Raw genomic sequence first — 12276 nt, forward strand, 5'->3', positions numbered from 1 at the left:
CACCTGGCTCTGTGCCCCATTTTACTGTTGGGGAGAAACACCTAGAGGGCAGGGGTCTGGAGAGGTAGTGGCAGCCTGGCGCCCCAGCCGCAAGCTCAGGGTGCTCTCTCTGCACTCACAGGTGCCATGGTCCCCCAGTTTCCATCCCCACCCACCCCCACTCGGCCAGTGCCCTTTGGGGGCAATGCCAGGCCTGGAAGGGCGGGCACCCCCGCGCGTTCTGGGAACAGAAGGGCACGCACCGGGTGCGTAGCACCAGAGCCCCGAGGCCCCTGCGCCGCGCACCGCCCCCCGCGCCCGCTCCCTCCTCCCTCCCTTCTCCTCACCAAGCTCCCTCCCCCTCCCCCCTCCCTCCCTCCGCGCTCAGAGCTGCGGTTGGAGCCGAGCGCGCCGCGTCGCCCGCCGCCGGTGCAGAGCGTGGGGAGCACTCGGCCGGCCGCAGCCCTCGCCAGCCGCGGAGGGTCGCGTCCCGCGCCTCTGGCCAGGCCGCCCCGTGCCCGGGCCTTTCCGTCCTTGGAGCAGATCGTTGCCCGCCTGGCGCCCGCCTGCAGTGACAGCGCCCGCCGGAGCCGAGGCCGCGGCGGCGGCCGTGCCCATGCCCGGGTAAGTGGTGCTCGGGGCGCGCGGGCGCCGCCGGGGTGGGCGCGGGCGCGGCGCGGGCACAGACGCGGGCGGGGATGGGAGGATGACCCGGCAGGTGGTGCGGCGGCAGGTAGAGGGACCCGGGTCCCCGCCCGAGGCACCTGAGCCCCTCGCCGGGCCTGCGTGTCCTTGCGGCACCGCGGCCGCGCGTCACCCCGGGGCCCCAGGCCGGCGGGCAGCGCCCCGCACCCTGCACCCTGCGCCCCGCGTCGCGCGCGCACGCGCATCCGTGTCTGAGGAACAAGGCCTTTGGGGGCTGCGGGCCGGGGCTCAGGGTGGGCACAGCCGGGGGCACGGGATCTGGGCCGGGAGCCCGCCGGTGCGCACGCACCTTCCCAGAGCCTCGGGCACCCCCTCCCCCCCGCGCCCTCACACTGTATCATCCTTCCCCTCTCGCGTTCCCACACCGTTCCCCGCACGCCCACGCGGCTGCCCAGCAGACCCCACCATGGTCATGGGCAGTGCCCATGAGGAGCCGCCCCCGGGGCCGCACTTAGGTAACTTCTCCATCCCTCCAGGAACGGCTGTCTCCCCCTCCTCGCCTCTGTGACCTTGGCCAGCTTTTCCTGTGGCCGCCTCCGTTTTCTCACGGGTGAAAGCTCTGGCTTTAAGATTCTGGAATTTGGAATAGCAGGTGCCGCATCTCTCAGAGCCTGAGACGATGGGCTTCTCTCTCTATGACCTGGTGTCCTTCTTTCTGCTGGCCCTTCTGGGGGTTGGTGGCTCAGCCAGCCGGCTGAGGAGAGGTGGGAGGCAGGGCAGGGGCATGGCGCACGGGCAGGTCAGAGCTGGAGGGAGTCTTGGAGAGCCCCCGGGGTGACGGCTCCATGAGGGTTTAGGAGAAACTGTGGAAATGCTCCTTGGCTCACTCAAGGGGCAGGGAAGGGACCAGAATTCTTCAACTAGATGCTTGCCATTTTCTGGCGAGGCCATATAACTTTCAAAGATGAAGCCCCGAGGCTTCCGACCCCAAGGGAGTCCCTACCTGCTAAAGGATCAAGTCCAGCCTGTCCCCAGCTGGCCCCCATCGTGAATTCCGCTGGCACCCTAAAAGTCAGCGACTTCCCCTGGCTGACTTGGGCGCCAGTCTGGCAGGCACCCCCTGCACTTCCTCCCCTCCTTTGCCCACTAGGCTCTGTGCCCTCGCCCCTGCCATCACCCCTTACCAGTCAGTGACCATCTTAAGGCAGGGACTGGCTCTTCATTTGCACAGGCCTGGCACAGAGTGGGCACCTGGTTTTTGCATGGCATATTCATGACCTTGACCTCACTGAATCTGCAAACTCACTGAACAGGAGAGGAAAGGCCTGGACTTTTGTCCCCATTTTTCAGATGGGATCATTGAGGCCCCCAAGAGAAGGGACTCAGCCCTGAATTGAGGCCACCTCCTTCATGAGCAGATGGCTGGGGACATTCCTATGGACCTGGTGGAGCAGGGAGGCAGGGAGAGGTTATCATAATAATCAAAGGCCAGCCCCACTTCCTGAGCTCCATCTGAGTCTCACATCAACCACACGAGTGAATGGCTGTTTTCATCCCCAACCCCCACCCCCCGCCGCCTCTTTTCACAGATGAAGAAACCAAAGCCATGTGGCTCATGAAAGGGGAGCTGGGATTCCGAGGAGAGGGCTGGGGATGCCTGGGCCCCTATGGGACACAGCTGAGACCCAGCAGAGGGTCCCAGGGTGAGGTCAGCCCTCAAGTCTGCGCCATTGGAAGGGGCTGGGAACTTGTGGTCCCGGGCCATTGATTGTCTCTGCTGCAGGCCCCAAGGCGGGGGGGGGGGCGCCAAGGACACAGCCAGTCTCCATCAGCTCCACCTGGGCCATGCCCAGCACGGCCAGGTGGTTTGAGTGCAGGGGCAGGCTCTCACACAGCAGGGGGCAACAGACAGATGGATGTGGGGCGGGCGTGGGAGGGGGCTTGCACAGAGCCAGAAGGAGAGCCAGTCCCTTGAGGAAGGAAGCCCCTAAGGCTAAGAGCATGCCAGGGGACAGCCACAATGCCAGGTGATGGAGATGCCCCAATCGGCCCCCGAGGGGCAAGGAAGGGGCCAGAGGAGGCTCATGTGGGCGCCTAGGGCTTCAGCGACAGCAGCCCCATACCTGATGGTCTTTGTGACCTTGGCCAAGTCCCTTCTCCATTCCAGATCCAGGGAGGGTGGGGGTGGGCCTGGGCGAGCTGGAGCTTCAGAGGTTGAATCATTCACTAGCGGGAGAAGCCAAGCCTGTGAGTCAGTGAGTGCTCTCCATCCCAGAACGTCTGCTCCCAGCCCAGGGATGCAGCCATGGAGTGCCGGGGTCAGCTGTGGAGGACCCTCTGAGAATGTCTTGTGGAAAGGGGCGCCTTGCCTGCCCAGTAGACAGGACAAGGGTGCCCCAGAGCCCCAGGGGCTTCTGAGAGCTGAGTACCCTCTGGGCCTCTTGCAGCCAGCAAAGCCAGGCAGAGCTTCCTCTGGCCTTTGCACCTCCTCCCCCACCTCACAGAGCAAGTCATCAGCACATATGAACTCCCTTCTGATTTTAAATTGATGGCTTGTGTATTTCACCAATGGCCACTGTCTCCATCAGTGGTCAGTAGCACATCAAGTAATGTCAACAATGATAATAGTTATAATGGCAGTCACTTTATGTCAGACACTGAGTGCTGTACAGACATTTCCTTGCCCACTTAATTGAAACAACAAATTATTGCAAGTGCTGTTATCCCCATTTTGCATTGAAGCTGAGACCCAGAGAGGCTAGGTAACTTGCCCAAGGTCACACAGCCGGTAGGTAGCAAATCCAGGGCTCAAATGCAGTCCATCAGGCTCCGGAGTCTGGTCTGTGCTTGCAGTCATTAGTTCCTATATCTCCAGAAGTGTGTGCAGAAGTCAGCAGAATAGAGTGTGGTTTGTGTGAACTCACTGTCTCGGGTACTCCCAGCCCTGTGGGCTGAAGTCAAGGATTCTTGGGAAGACCTTGCAGCTCAGAAGCCGAGCCACCTGCACCTCTGCCCCATGTACCCACTGAGAGAAATGAACAGCAGGTGGATTTATATCAATCTCCAGCAACTCAGAGACCCGTGTGCTTTGCATTCATGGCCCCTTCAGGGCACCCCGAAGCACTGGTAGTGCACATAAATGGCAGCTGATAGATGGGGACCTGTGCCATGGCACTGAAGGCAAACGCTTCCATCTAAGCAAGTGCGAGCCTCACCAGTGCCATCTCTGAGATAGGCCGAGGCACTGGGCTCTCGCTGTGACTTTGCAGCAAGCTCCCCAGCAACGCCCCGGGCTGGGTATGCCAGGCAGAGACCTGGAGCATGCACAGGGCTCCTCCCTTCCCCGCCCTGGCTAAGCTGGCAGAAGCCAGGCCAAGCAGCGCGTAGCTGGAAAGCCCTCCCCTGCCTGGGCTCCTTCTGTTGGGTGGGTGGTGCTGGCAGTGGGCCTGGAAGCCTGTGGAGAAGGATCCGAGCCACGCATCACCGGGGCAGAGGGAAGCAGGCTCTCAAATGCAGGGGAATTCGGGCATCCTGGACTGCCCAAGGTTGGGAAGAGGACAAGTCCAAGGTCACATAGCTGAGTAGGTGGCAGAACTTGAATCAGAGCAACAGGGCAAGGGTGGAAATGCCAATGGTTGGGGAATCTTGGAACTGGCAGGAGTCTTTTAGCGCACAAGGAGGTTTTCGGAGTCTTAGTTCCAAATCACAGTTGTGCAAAGCGGGTATGTTCATGTCCTTGGAGAACACCTTATTTAAAGGGGTCCTGAGCCACCCTCTCATGTTCTGTAGGTGGGTCTCTCAGTAAGTAAGCAACCATTTTATTCCAATGAGAAGTTCTGCCCTGAGGCCACAGGCTCTAGCACTTTCTCCAGCTGCACTGTTCAAGCAGCAATTTTATTAGAATGCACTTCCTCAGGTGCACCAGCCACACTTCAAGGGCTCAGGAGCCACCTAAGGCTGGTGGCTACTGTCACAGACAGTGCAGAGAGAGAACAGTTCCATCACCCCCGAATGTTCTGTCACACAGAGTTGCTTTACAGGAAGTGGAAACCGGAGTCCTCACACGGACCCTGAAGCCACCTCTCACACCCACTCCCTGGTGGCACAAGGCCACTAATGCAGCAGCTTCGCTCCCCCAGAGAACCATCCTGAAGAGAAGCCCCAGAGAGGACTGACTGCTCACAGATATTTGGAGAGGTGTTCTGTGATGGGCCAGGTTCCAGTCTGAGAGCTTGACAGGTAGGGACAGAAAGTGCCAGGCTGGGCCTGAGCAGGTCGTTCCTCAGAATGGATGAGTGCATACCATTGTCAGAATGGCGTCAGCTATGCCAAGGGCCACATCTTATTGATGTGATGGGCATGAGGGACACTGCCCTGGTTCATTGTGTGCCAGGCTCTGTGTTTGCTTCAGGGGTGACGACAGAAAGCAAAAAGCAAACGCAATGCCCTTCCTGCCCTCCTGGAGCCTTTGCGCTTTGCTATGTGTTCACCAAAGTAAGTGCAAACATGGCTGGGACCAGGAGAATGGACTGAGGCCACGAGGCCAGCCAGTATCTCCTAGGGCTGGGGTCTACAACCTGAGTCCCTGCCCATCCTGCCCTGACTCCGCCTCCTCAACAGCCACACGTGGCTGGTGGCTACCATATGGGCCAGTGCAGAGACTCTGGGAGGTTCTGTCACACAGAGCTGCTTTAGAGCAAATAGAGACCCAAGTCCTCACACAGACCTAGACACCCCCAGCCAAGCCCACTGCCCCATAGCTCCTTGGAAGGGAGTGGCCAAGCATGTACTCTCCAGGGGCTGCACAGATACCTGGACAAACGCAGACCAGGGAGGAGGGGAAAGGCCTCAGTCCCAGCAGCTCACCGTGCCATGGGGGATGCCCAGACCTCGCCTCATGCTGACTCCAGTGGCCCTAGCACACCCAGCATGGGGCAGAAACCAGATCCGGCCACCACCTGGTCCTTATTGGGCCCCGCCATATGCCCAGCGTGCCGCATGTGTTCAGGAAACAGCAGGGAGGAGTCGTGGCTTGTTTTTATTTAAATTGATTTCTTCCTATTTAAAAACAATACTCGTAACATGCTCTCTATAGGAAGCGTATAAAACATAGAGAAGTCAAAGATGTAGTAAAGCCATCGTATCACGCAAATGCAAATCCAACTTCTCCATTTGATTCATTTCACATTGCTGTCATTATACCATGGGCTCAATTGTGTAATCTGTTTTTTACTTCACATAAGCATTTTCTTTATTAATATAATCCCTTCCTAAATGAATGGTTTTTTCAGAATGGTTATAGTTTAATTTTTTAAAGATTATAAAAGCAGTAAATGCTTATTGCAAAAATAAAGAATGATCTTGAACTGTGCAAAGAAGAAATTTGATCATTCAACAGTTATTTACCAAGCACCCAGGATGTATCAGGCGGCCTTCAGTAATTACAATTTTTAATGGCTGAATAATATTCTCCCAAGAGATTGTAATTCGCTTAATTATTTGGCTATTTTTGGAAACCCAGGCAGTCAGATTTATTTTGCTCTTATACGTGAGCTCTGCTGAGGAGTCTCTGTCCTGAGGAGAGGACCCAGACAGAGGTATCTTCTGCCAAATTGTTCTCCAAAAGGGCTTTTTCATAGCACTGGATGGTCTCGCTCACTGCAACCTTGCCAGCATTAGATATTTTAATCAAACGAGTTGTCATAAGTATCTAGGTCAAAAATATGTACTTTAGTTTATATGTCTTGAATTGCTGGTGAGGGGGAACATTTTTCCTCATATTTATAAGTTGTCTTTTCCTTGTGAATTATCTGTTCCTCCCTTCATTTTTTTTTTTTTTTTTTTTTTTTTTTTTTTTTTTTTTCCTGAGACAGTCTCACTCTGTTACCCAGGCTGGAGCGCAGTGGGGTGATCTCGGCTCACTGCAACCTCCACCTGCAGAGTTCGAGTCATTCTCCTGTCTCAGCCTCCTGAGTAGCTGGGATTACAGGTGCCCACCACCACACCTGGCTAATTTTTGTATTTTTAATAGACACAGGGTTTTATCATGTTGGCCAAGCTGGTCTCAAACTCCTCACCTCAGGTGATCCGCCAACCTCGGCCTCCCAAAGTGCTGGAATGAAAGGCTCTTATTGAAGTCTTAGTGTTTCTTCTGTGGGCTTGAATAAACTGTATGCATGAAAAAACAGTGACAATTTAACAGATTTGTTGCCAATACTTTTTAACACCTTTGTTCTTTGCCTTTTTTTTTCATGCAAAAGGTAAACATTTTGCTGCTCACAATTATTTGTGATTTTTTCCATTGCTTCTAGGCTTAGAAAATCCTTTTAGGAAATTTGAGAGCTGTTCATTTCTGAGTTTTCCATGTGTCTTCGTGTGTGTGTGTGTGTGTGTGTGTATGTGTATTGGGGTGGTGTAGCTGCATTTTTAAGATATTTAGCTCTTTAATTGAGGGATTGGCAAAGCTTTTTCTGCAAAAGGCCAGATGGTAAATAGGTTTCCAGTTTGCAGGCCACATAGTCTCTGTCCCGACTACTCAACTCTGCATGGTAGCCTGCAAGTAGCCACAGACCATGCAAAATGAGTGGGCGAGGCTGTGTCCCAATAAAACTTTATTCACAAGAACACTGGGCTGCCAGATTTGGCACTTAAGCTGTAATTTGCCAAACCTGTTGAATCCAAAGGAGATGTGTCTTAGGTAATAGTTTGAGGTGAGGTTCTAAGGTGCATCCTTTGCAGATTGCTAACCAGTTGTCCCCACCTCTGGTAGCAAATCGGTTGTTCCCTGGCTCATTTGGATGCACTGACACTGGTCTGCAGTCGGACCTGGTGCTGGCTGCCTGTCCTGACCCATTAGCCCATCTGTGTACTGCTGTGCCGGTGATGTGCTTTTGCCTCTTGTGCCTGGTATTGTTTAATACCTGCCCTGCCAGCCCCTCCTCAGCAATCCTAAAGCTTGCTTCTCCGTCCGGTGGACTTTAGAACCACTTTGTCAAGTCCCCCTTCCTCCCTCCCCGCCAAGATAAAGCACTGGATGATACATTCTCTGGACATCCTCAGAGTTCTGAAGCCGCAGATGAGTCCGGTCCCCATGGGGTAGGTGGCGGCTAGCTCTGTGCAGATGCTGCGGGTTTGACTCTCTGCAGACAGCAGGCGGGTGTGGGCAGGAGAGCGCCATCCTGAGTGGAGGCCCCCAGCTGAGGACAGCCAGACGGCCCTGGGAATGCCAGAGCCTCCTGACTGAGAAACACGAAAAGAAAGCTGGCAGCACAAGAGAGCGCGGGAGATTGGGAAGCCACTGTGGGCTGGCAGAAGATGACCTCAGATGACAGGACTTTGGCCTTTCTGCTGATCTTTTGGAAATCACTGTCCTTACACTCAGAATTTCCTGCACTCCGGCATTTCAAATCAAACCCTGAACTGAGTTAAGGCACATGGAGTGGCCGGTTCGAAACTGAACCTACATTCCCACAGATTGTGGGCCAGGGGTGTGATGGTGGCACAGGGCATGACCAAGTTGGGAGGGGCCCTTTCTCTAGATTGGACCAGCCCTGTGCTAACTGCTTGGCTCCCTCAGAGAGCAGCAGGGGCAGAAGAGTGTGTCCAGCCCCAATTCCCGGGCAGAGCAATGGCTCAGCAGGCACAAGGGTTCATTCCACCCCCCTCCATGTTCCTCAGCTCCATTTCTCCTGGAAGCATCCAGGACCAGACACTGCCACATCTTGGCTTGGAGCCACAGGCCCAGGAGAGATGGGCTCAGGAGTAGCTGGTCCTGGCTCCTCTGGCTCCTGGGGTCTCCGGGTGCTCTCCTGTAGTCAGAGGGCGGCTGCCAGCTAATGATCCCATGCCTGGTGCAGGAGAAGAGGGAGGGCTGTGGACAGGCAGGGCATGTCTCCCACCTAAGTCTCGTCTCTCCCTTCTGGTCTGTGGTTCATCTGGCCCGCAACACTGTGACCAGCAGCTAGGCTTGGAAATCTCTGTCCTGGGGAGTGGAGCAAGAGTTCCCCCTTGTGACCCATCCATGGGGCCAGAGGGTAAGAAAGGGGTGGCCTGGGGGCCACTGCTCCAGACCCCTGCCCTGGTAGCCCTTAGGGAGGCATTCGTGGCTGTGTCTGTAGGTGGGATGGGGTGGGTCAGGGCTCCCAGCCCACTGCCTGGCCCTCTGCGCCCCATCCACCCTTCCCCAAAGGAGGAAGCTGGGCTATAGCACAATTGTGGGGGGGGGGGCCTGAGATGGAGATGGGCAGGGTTGGGGTCTCCCAACCTAGGGAGGAGGGGAGGGGGTGAGCACGCAGAGCAGAAATCCACCCCTCCAGGTCCTATCCCCAGCCCAGCTGTGCTCTCCCGGTGCCTTCCCAGTGGGGAGAGCAGGCATCTGTCCATGAGCACAGAGGGGGCGGGAGGAATGGTGCTGATGACAGATGACGATAAGAGGGCCAGGAACTGGAGGAGCAGCTGGTGGTAGGAGAGTGGGGGGACCTGATGGGCTGTGAGGCGCGCTGAGAGAGACTCGGAGCCCTGCATTGGTGTTGGGTCCTGGCCTGAGAGGGGCCCTCTGCCTCTGCACTCCCTTCAGGCGCTCCTGGAGCGCTGCAGGAGCTTTGTGGTGCTTCCTCTGGGCTTTGTTGGAAAAGCTTTGGGCTCATTTGCCGAGTTCCTCGGTCAGAAATAGTGTCTTAGGCAATTCAAAAATGAACCAGCAATGCTCAGTTCATGCGATTCAGACAGCAGCCAAGCCCTTGATGACCTTCAGGTCCTGCTGTCACAGCCTTGGCTGCAGCTTCTGAGGTACCCTCTCTCTGGGCACCCTCGCCACTGGCTCTTCCTCCATCACCACATTTGGCAGCAGCATCCTGAGCCCTCAGCCGGGGAGAGTGGCACGGATACTTTGGTGTGCTTGTTCCTTGGGTTTGTGTCACAGAAGGGCAGGCTTGACTCCCATCTTCAGTTGGAGCCCCCGTTTGGAAGTCTGCCTTCCAGATCCTTTTATTGGCCTCTGACCTTGACACCAATGCATCCCCCAGCCTGTCCTCCCAAGGACTTTGGCCTGCTTCCAGAAACCAGGGCGCCCCCTCTACTGCCCCTGCCAGAATTCCTAATGGGGCCCCATGGGACTCGTTCCCTGGGAGGACACGTGTATGTGTCCTGGTAGCTCCTTATTTAGTCACTGCCTGTCCGAGCTGGAAGGACTTAGCCCAGGGCCCACAGCCCCATGGCCTCCAGCTGCCTGTAATTTCCTTAATTACCTATTTAGGCCTTGATGGCTTCCGGTCCTCAGAGCTGGCTCCGAGATTGGAAGCCGGATGGGACGGGCACCGAGGTACCACAGCAGAGCTAGGGCGACTTGGGGCACCTCCCCTCCCATCCACATGTTCTCTGGCTATGAAGGGCTGGGAGGACAGGGTCCCAGCTTCCTACTGAACCCCAAACACGAGGTCTCCGTCCCTTTGCAGGCTAGAGTCTTCCACACTGGCCACAGCCACAGCATTTCTAGGTGCCCATGCCGTCTGTGCCTTCGGGGCTGCTGGGCAGGCCCGGGTTGGCAGAAGGGGCGTGGGGAGCGCGTGGGGGCAGGGTAGTGGCCGGCCAGGCTCACGCTGCAATGCAGCTCGCACACCCGCTGTAATTGGATAATTAGTGTCATTATGCTTCCTGCTCCCTCACTCTCTCCTTCTGCAGCTCTTGCCTTCTCTGGCAGGAAACAAATGACTGTCCCCCAACCCTCAGTGTAGACTTCTGGCCTCAATCACAAAGGGGTTTCCAACCTCCCTGCGGGATCCAGGGACACCCAGCATTGTGAGGGCTGCCTGTGTGGGAGACAGGAGCACTGCGGGAGTCCAGGCAAGCTTGGGGAAGCATCCAGAGAGGCACATGGGTTCAGCCCCCGGCCGAACGGAATGTTCTGGCTTCACCGGTCGAGCTTGGTCCTGACCTGTGAACTGTGGGGTCCAGCTGGAGTCCAGCTGAGGACTTCAGGACAAGCCTTGGGAGGGGCACGTGTGGCGGGAGGGGCTGACTCAGCAAAGAGCATTGCCCTGCTGGGCTTCCTGGTGACCTCATGGGCTTGAAGGAACCTCCGGGGAAAATGGGCCCAGTACACTGGAAACCAGCCTTAGGGTGTGTGGGTAGGTGGAGCCCTGCCTTCTCACCAACCCAGCGAAAAGGAACGAGGACCATTTCGCAGATTAAAAAGTGAAGGCCCAGAGAGCTTGAGTGACCAAAGCCAGCACCTGCAGTCTGGAACCCTGAGGTTTACGGGGACAGATTTCCTGCCCAGTCACTTTGTTGAACTCTTTTAATTGGTTCTAATCACTTGCTCGTTGCTTTTCTTGGGTTTTCAGGGCAGTAACTTGGCAGAGGAGCAATGTAGAATCCTCTGGAGCTAGACCACTTGAGGTCATGTTGGCCTCTGCTCCTGGCTTGCCGTGTGACCTTGAGTAAGCTCTCTAACCACTCTGTGCCTGAGCCGCATATGCCTTTTGGTGGGGATGGCCACCCCATGCTATAGAGGCTTCTGGCAGAGTGATAGTCATTCTGCCTCTCGTCCGTGGCTCTATCCTCTCCCTTCTGCCTTAGCTAGAACTTTTAGGACAATATCACCCCCCAGCGAGTTCAGGGGAAAGTGGGGATTTGGTAGGTCTTGGAGACCTCAGGGAGGCCTCCTGGCTCTCCCAGAACCAGGCTGGATTTGGGTTAGGAGTGAAGATTTACTCAGGCTATGGGCTTGGCCTATGTAACAGAGACCCAGCCTAACAGTGGCTTCAGCGTGACACCTACTTAGCCCTCAGGAATCTGAGCTCCTTTGATTGTGTCATACATGGATTCCATGTGCAAGATGGCAACAGATAGATAGCTGCGGCAGTACCAGCATTCCAGCCGGCAGGAAGGAGGGGAAGGACAGAGGAGAGCACGTTCCTTCTCTTTAAGGACATGGCCCTTGAAGTCATCCCTGTCACTTTTGCTCATACCCAATTGGCCGGGACACAGTCAGATGGTCATGGTTAGCTGCAAGGGAGTTGGGGGAATGTAATCATTAGCTGAATGACGAGACACTTAGCTGAAAATTAAAACATGACCCAGGAAGGGGGAGAGTAGCTAGCAAGTTTCTGCCACACACCTCTGGAGATTAATTAACACCTCCTCAAGACACATTTGAGAAATGGAAGGTACCCATCTTGAGGCCAGGCTTTCCCCAGGCTGACCTTTCCCCTGACCAGCCCTTCTGGGCATGTACCTCTGAAGAATTGTAGCAAAAAGAGGAGACCATTTGTGAGCAAGAGGGCAGGAGCAGTGGCAATGGCCTCTCTCCACTGATCTGGTCCTGTGCCACCAAATAGGGCACCCACCTGGCTGGGCAGGACATGGGTGGTGTTAGAAGTCACAGAGGCTGTAGGGTGGGGTAGGATGTGTGGGGAAGGGTCTGCTTGGGTTTCCATATCCAGTAGGGGGGTTTCCTGGAAGTTAAAATCCATACAAGCGAACTGCTGGCTGATTGGGCTGGTCAAGGCAGTGAAACTCCTGCAATCACAGTGTGTGGCTTGGGCAGCACGGGAGACCATTCAGGCCCAGTGTCCACCACCCTGGACACAGGGCGAAGTGGCTGGTGGGGGCTGCTTGCGTGTTCTATTGTGGTGATATAGACATCACATAAAA

The 12276-nt window shown here is 55.9% G+C and overlaps 1 protein-coding gene across 32 annotated transcripts in view; it reads left to right on the top strand.

Annotated features, from left to right (window-relative positions):
• Positions 1-365: 365 nt before the first annotated feature.
• ATP2B3 (ATPase plasma membrane Ca2+ transporting 3) overlaps positions 366-12276 on the top strand; it is a 66113-nt gene continuing 54202 nt past the window's right edge. For 28 of the 32 annotated variants that reach the window (XR_013412866.1, XR_013412867.1, XM_077988838.1 and 25 more), the window contains exon 1: positions 366-603. The gene's annotated coding sequence lies outside the window, so the exon portion shown is untranslated. Of the gene's footprint in view, positions 604-1160; positions 1277-12276 lie in introns of all 32 variants that reach the window. The other 4 variants (XM_077988829.1, XM_077988821.1, XM_077988835.1 and 1 more) reach the window with 1 other exon arrangement.

The sequence above is a fragment of the Macaca mulatta genome, chromosome X (genome assembly GCF_049350105.2).
Source record: "Macaca mulatta isolate MMU2019108-1 chromosome X, T2T-MMU8v2.0, whole genome shotgun sequence".
NCBI classification, from domain to species: domain Eukaryota; kingdom Metazoa; phylum Chordata; class Mammalia; order Primates; family Cercopithecidae; genus Macaca; species Macaca mulatta.